Here is a 7089-nt window from a genome sequence, read left to right as displayed (position 1 = left end):
GGGTGATGAAACGTTTCTTCCACTAAATGCCGTGTCCAGATGAGCTGATTCACCTTTCTTTGATATGAGTGTGCAGTTTATGTTGACACTTGACAGAGCTTACTTAGTTTCTTGGTCATTTCTAAATGTGTGCTCTGAGTTAAGTAATTTGAAATGCTACGAAAACAAAACAAGAAACAACAAGGGAGAGACATAAACAAAACAGAACTAAAATGCATAAAAATTATGATTTATCTTGACTCACAAATTCTTATGTTAAAGAACCAAATCCTATATCATAATAAATACCAGTCAGTCAGTAAATCAAACTGCACATTAATCAGCAGGAAAGGACTATCATCTGAGGTGTGACTCCCATACCTCTTGTTCCTCCAACACCAGCAGATCCTGAGGGAAGATGAGATGGCAGTTTATTAGTTTGAATCTGACTCAAAGCACAGCCCTCTGTGTCGAGATGACATGACATTTTCTGCCATCTACTGTAATCCTGCAGATATACAGTGAGGGTGGGGGTTGGCCTGACCCATGGTGAGATAGGCTGGTGCCATATTTCCTAAAGATGTGGCTGGTGCATTATTCTCACCTTCTGGATGTCTGGGTTGAGAATCTCCCTGGGGCCTTTCTCAAACCTGTCCAGGTTCATTGCACTAGAAGTAAAGGACAAAAGAGTGTGGAAGAGACATTGGTAAAAATGGGGGATGGGGGGGGATTGACAACATTGTAGAGGGAGAAAGGATAGATGGAGGAGAGAGAGAGAGAGAGAGCCCTGAGGGTTACAAAGAGATAAAGAGGGAGACCTGATATAGGGGATTTCTCGTGGTGCAAGTGGCTTTTTTTCCTGTTTCAGGCTTTTCTTGATATGATGCTTTTCAGCCCCAGCAGTATGTTCTCTAGTGATCTTATTATATCTGCATCCTGCACCTCATCTCACCACTGAACTGGTTCTCAGTCACTCACTACACTGCAAAAATGCCATGTCAAAACTGAAACAAAATTTAGCATATACAAAATCTCCCCAAAAAGCAAAATAATAGATATTTAATAGATAATAATAGATATATAATAATAGATATAAAGATTGTTCTACAAGGTAAGATTTCTTAAAGTGAGATAAATACTATTCTTATATCATAATATATAATCTCATAGAGTCAGTTTCAGTAATTGCAGTATTTCAGCAACTTTGAATAATCGATTCTTAGAACAAGGTACAATATTTCTGTGTAATTTTAAGACTGTCAGATTTGTTTATATAATCCATTTTTGAATCGTAAGTTCATATAGTGTGTGATGTGCATGTTATCAAATATAGAATATTGCATGTATGTAGTGTAAGTACTGTGATGGACTGGCGGCCTGTCCAGGGTGACCCCCACCTGCTGACCAATGACTGCTGGGATTGGCTCCAGCATCCCCACTGACCCTGAGAGCAGGATAAGTGGTTTGGATAATGGATGGATGGATATTGTAAGTATATATGTGGAGAGTCATGCATGGTCTACAGTCCATTAACTGTCCTTCTGCAATGCACTGACTCCCTATCATCCATCCATCCATCCAATATCCAAGCCACTTATCCCAATTGGGGCTGCGGGAAGCTGGAGCCTATCCCACCGGTCATTGGTCAGCAGGTGGGGGGACACCCTGGACAAGCCGCCAGTCCATCACAGAACCGACACATTCACACCTAGGGTCAATTTAGTATGGCCGATTCACCTGACCTACATGTCTTCGGACTGTGGGAGGAAAGCGGAGCACCCGGAGGAAACCCATGCAGACACAGGGAGAACATACAAACTCCACACAGAGGATGACCCGGGTCGACCCCCAAGGTTGGACAACCTATCATCCTTATGTATACAGTTATGTATTGTGAAACAATGTAATATATGAGTATGTACCTGCCTCATTGTAACAACAGTTGTATATTTATTGTACTTGACAAATTAAGTGAATCAAATTCTGTCACTTGGGTCATTTTCCAGCAGCCATACCAACATGTACCCTTGTTCTGCTGAATGACGGAAGCTAAGCAGGTGTGGGCTTGGCTATTATTTGGATGGGAGACCTCCCAGCATAACTGAGTTGCTGCTGGAAGTGGTGTTGATGGGCCATTAGGGGGCAGTCTTCCCTCTGGTACCAATAAACAACAAAAATCCCAGTGCAGTGACTGGGAAACTGTGCCGTAGGAGATGCTGTCCTTCGGATGAGACATGAAACTGAGGTCCTGACTCACTGTAGTCATTGGTACCATGTCGTGTATCGCAAAGAGTAGGGGGTTCCCCAGTGTCCTGGCAAAATCCCCAACCTGGCTCTCTCCATCTGGCCACCTCATCATCCCCCCATGTAATTGGCTCAATGATTCCTCCCTCTCCACCTGAAGCTGATGTGTGGTGAGCGTTCTGGTGCAAAATGGCTGCCATGCATCACCCTGGTGGGTGCTACACATTGGTGGTGGTTGAGGTGAGTTTCCCCCTTCACTGTGAAGTGCTTTGGGTGTCAAGATAAAGTGCTATATAAATGTAATCTATTATTATTATCATTATTATTATTATTTAAACCAACCCGGTGCGCATGCAGTTTGCCTGTGCATGTCTTACCTTAGGATGGACTTGACTGATAGTGTTTTTGTAGGGCTATAAGGAAGGCTGATCTTTAGTGTACCCTGAGGAAATAAGAAAGACAGATAAGGATTAAAAATGGTAAGAAAGTGGACCGCAATATTTTTTCTTTGTGAACTCACTGATTCAAAGCAGTTTTTGTTCTGCGAGCCTAAACCAATGTTATGGGCTGTTGGGAGTGGTTCATCATGCAGAAAACATCGTTTTTTCGTTATTTCTCCCCAATTGTATCCGGCCAATTACACCACTCTTCCGAGCGGTCCCGATCTCTGCTCCACCCACTGTGCTAATCCGGGGACTGCTGCAGACTACCACATGTCTCCTCCAATACATGTGGTGTCGCCAGCCGCTTCTTTTCACCTGACAGTCCGGAGTTTCGCCAAGGGGATGTAGCACGTGGGAGGATCACGCTATTCCCCCCTGTTCCCCCTCCGCCCCGAACAGGCAACCCGACTGACCAGGACAAAAACCCACACCCGGCTTCACACCCACACACACGGCCAATTGTGTCTGTACGGACGCCCGACCAAGCCGGAAGTAGCACGGGGATTCGAACCGGCGATCCCCATGTTGGTAGGCAACAGAATAGACCGCTACACTACTCGGACGTCCAACATCCTGGTTTTTTCAAAGTAACAATCTACTAGCCCATGTTATCTGGGAGTTACATTCTTATGAGGGTATCCTTACATCTACAGAGGAGGGGGGGGGGACCAAAACAAACTTCTGACTCATTTGTTAAAATAATCTATTAAAAATGTGTCTGGTTTGTTAAAAGGGAACTTTACAGAAGTAAAGGAGCTCCAAAAAGAAATACACCGTTCACAACTTATTTCACATTGAGTCATTGAGTGACGATAGAGGACCAAGCCAAATTGAAGCAAGCTGAGTTGCCCTGTTCAACGATAACATGATAATGTCTTACACAATTTAGACAGTGATGCACACGGACAAGACAAACCAATGTGATCAGGCAGGGGAGATACACCATAATCAGGTTTCACACAAGGCTTGAGGCCAGATTTACACCTGAGGAAGCTAGGTCTTTGAGATGAGTCAACGCACTACAGTCACACAATCAGACAAGTACAAACACACACACACACACACACACACACACACCCACACACACACACACACACAATGGGAGGGAGCAGCAAAAGCGTCCAGGCCTCATAATAAAGGTGTGAATGGGGTCTTTTGACATGATGCAGTAAACCTTTAAGTAACATCTCACCGTCTTTCTCCAGAGAATAGCCCGGTACTGAGGGACCCGTTGGTTGTTTTGGTCTGATAGTACCACTGACAAGTAGAAGGGGTTCTTCTCTGCATCTGTTCCTACATAGTTCTGATGGACTGATTTGAGAGAAAGAGAGAAAAAATACAACAATTGTTCTGCTTGCACTTTAGCATTTGTATTTTGTATGTGCTTGCACACACACACACACACACACACACACACACACACACACACACACACACACACACACACACACACACACACACACACACACACACACACACACACTAAAGCCATGCATGACCTGTTTATGCCACAAAAAGTTGGGTCGATGGTGAAGAGACATGGTGTTTTTGCTGTTTTGTAAAAAGACTGCTTTCCTGACACTGATTCATTGTGTTGTCTCTGTATTTCCAAGATGAAGCATTGGGCTTAAAAATTCAATTGGAGTATTTCGCTTTTATGACACTTATTTTTTCTTATCTCTGCCTTGTACCCTCTTTCATTGCAATTACTCTTCCTTCTGTGCTCTGCATCCTTTAATTATCTTTTTCCCCCCCTTTCAAATCCTCATCCATGTTCCCTATGTGTGGCATGTATAAACGTCCCCTGACAACACGAAAACAGAGTTCCACACTCATGCATCTGCCTCTCTGGTTGACGGGGTGACATGTTCAGTGACAACACTAAGCAGACCTCCAAACACAATTAAAGACTGGAACTCTGATCTGCCCTCTCTCTAACCCATTGTCACCTTCTTCTTTTTCTTCTTCTTTTTTTTTTTTTTACAATCCTCAGCTTTTGCTTCCTCATCCACGAGCGCCAATATCCAGCTCTCCTCAGTCTCCATTAGATAAGGTCCAAATGGCAGTAACCACATGGTGAGGATGGGGTTGCTTTGTCATGTTAACTAGCAAGATGCTAAACATAAATGATGCTACCATATAAGATTTACATTTTCAAAATGCAGTTTAATTTTAATTTTCAGAGACATAAAGGAAGTAACGTCCACTTTTGTTGTTGTTGTTCACCTCATTAACGTTTGCTTACAACTGAAACTAAATGCTCCAAGACACAGGAAATGCCCCGCTAACGATCAATGGCTAACGATCAATAGCCTTTTATGTCGTCGCTCGCAGCTAGCTTTAGCCAGCTAGCGGAACAGAGACGGCTCAGCTCTGACAGGTGCAGAAAAAAAACAAAAAACAAAACAAAACAAAAAACTTCTCATGCCATGAGAGAGAGATAGCTTTTTTATTCGCTCTCTGATTTTTGCTTTTTTTTCTTCTTCTTCTTTTTAACCAGCGGTTGGGATGATGGACAAAAAACTATGGCCACCCCACCCCATCCTTTATCCAATTTCTCTCTCCCTCTCTTTTTCTTATTTGCATTATCACTCGTAGCAAATGTGTTTGATTGTAAAATGAAGGTTCAAAAAGGTGTAGTGACAGGTGAGAAAATCTAATGTATTTCTTAAAAAATACTTTCAGGGTGTTGTTAGCACCGGCTACTCTAAGGTGGTCTGTGCCATACTCGTTTCACAAGAGGACCCAGTCAGATCTTAATCACGTCATCTGTTTAAGGCGAGCCTTTGTCCGGCGAGGCCGAGCGTCCACCTCTCTCCCTGTGCCTTGGACAGGAATAATAAGTGCGTTTCAGGCTCTTAACTTGGAGGTATAGCAAGATGCTAACAAGTGCTGGCCATGGATGAAGATTGGTGCCGCATGAAGACAAGGCCAACATGCAATGTTGAAGATTTATTTATAAATTCAGAAATGTATTTCTGGTATTTCTCAGAAGCAGCGTAGTCTCCCACACTTCCATATTTATAATTAAATCCATATTTCCCTCCCCCTTCCTTTCCTCTCTTATCCTGTGTGTGTGTGCATGCGTGCGTGCATGCGTGCTTAGGTATTTAGATTTGAAATGCATGTGCCCACACATTTAAATAGAAAGTTGCAGAACAACACTGACCTTTTCCCAGGAAGTATTTAAAGAACCATCTGGTATGGTACTCCGGATTCTCCAGATGGACATCGGTTCTCCTCCAAGTTCCTGGAGTGTAGTCCGTAGTCTGAGAGAGTGCGACACACACACACACACACACACACATACACACACACATTCCACCTTGTCATCATAATAGACACAGCAAGACGTTCACCGTGGTCTTTTCTGGAAAACAGTGATGCAATGCCACTATCCAATACGGGTGCACAGTTGGGAGCAAAACATCAAATGTCAATGCATCTGCGATGAACAAGAAAGGCGGAAAGCAAATGAAAATAAAATTAGAAAAAAAAAACAAATTTCCTGCTCTTTTTAATAGAAAAAAAGTCAAATCAAGAAGAATCCCTTTGGTCAACAGAAGAACCTCTTTCAACACATTGTAGCGAATTCGGGAGGCAACCACAGGAACTGCCGCGGCCGAGACGCGAACCCGTGTCGCCCGCACCGCAGGAGACATCGCTAACCGCTCGACTAAAGGGTCCGACCCGTCAGCCAACGGCCAACGTGTCTACTTATCCACGAACATTACAATATTATGACGTATGGACAATGTCAGCAATGTTAGACATGTTTAACAGAAAGCGTGCAAGCCTTACTCTGAGACCAAAATCAGATCGAGTGTGAGGACAGGTTGTGATCAGATGGTCATCCTGCATACAGATGTTACAAGAAAATGTTTTTTTTTTGGGGGGGGGGTTCCCCCCTTTTCTCCCCAATTGTATTTGTAGTGCAGCGACCAGGACACATACCCACATCCGGCTTCCCACCCGCAGACGCGGCCTGTTGTGTCTGTAGGGCCGCCTGGCCAAGCCGATTCGAACCCAGGCGCCCCAGAAAATCAGTGTTTTGGGCCGATGCCTTACGTGACTGCCAGTGTACGAGAGAACTTTATATGAGGTCAAACAAGTGAGAGAGATCAGTTAGTCCTGTTTTTGAAACGACTTTGAATCGTATTATCTTGCGGCACTGCACGAGGCAGATGTTCTGGAGTTATCTCCTTCTAGCCTAACCGGGGAAATCAGACGTGTTGCAATGAGACTGGCGTTAACACCGAGAGACTCCAAAAACACAACAGCTAATCCAACAACCCTGCTGAAAGCAACTCCTGAAGAGGTAAAACACAGGACTTATGTAGAGCAGGAGCAACAGGATCATGGTGGCATGGCTCTGACTAACATTCTTAGTCAGCTCAAGGAAGAGAGGCTGGAGCTAAAAAAA

At 43.9% G+C, this 7089-nt stretch overlaps 1 long non-coding RNA gene across 1 annotated transcript; it reads right to left on the bottom strand.

Annotated features, from left to right (window-relative positions):
* Positions 1 to 622: 622 nt before the first annotated feature.
* On the bottom strand, positions 623 to 5918 carry LOC130121503 (uncharacterized). Its single transcript, XR_008811077.1, has 4 exons — positions 5836 to 5918; positions 3859 to 3977; positions 2601 to 2665; positions 623 to 647 (listed from the first exon to the last, which is right to left on the bottom strand). It is a non-coding gene; the product is annotated as an uncharacterized LOC130121503 (long non-coding RNA).
* Positions 5919 to 7089: the final 1171 nt, after the last annotated feature.

This window comes from Lampris incognitus, chromosome 12 (genome assembly GCF_029633865.1).
Source record: "Lampris incognitus isolate fLamInc1 chromosome 12, fLamInc1.hap2, whole genome shotgun sequence".
In the NCBI taxonomy this organism is placed as follows: domain Eukaryota; kingdom Metazoa; phylum Chordata; class Actinopteri; order Lampriformes; family Lampridae; genus Lampris; species Lampris incognitus.
Note: the sequence above shows the minus strand (reverse complement) of the source record. Positions and strands in the feature narration are given on the sequence as shown.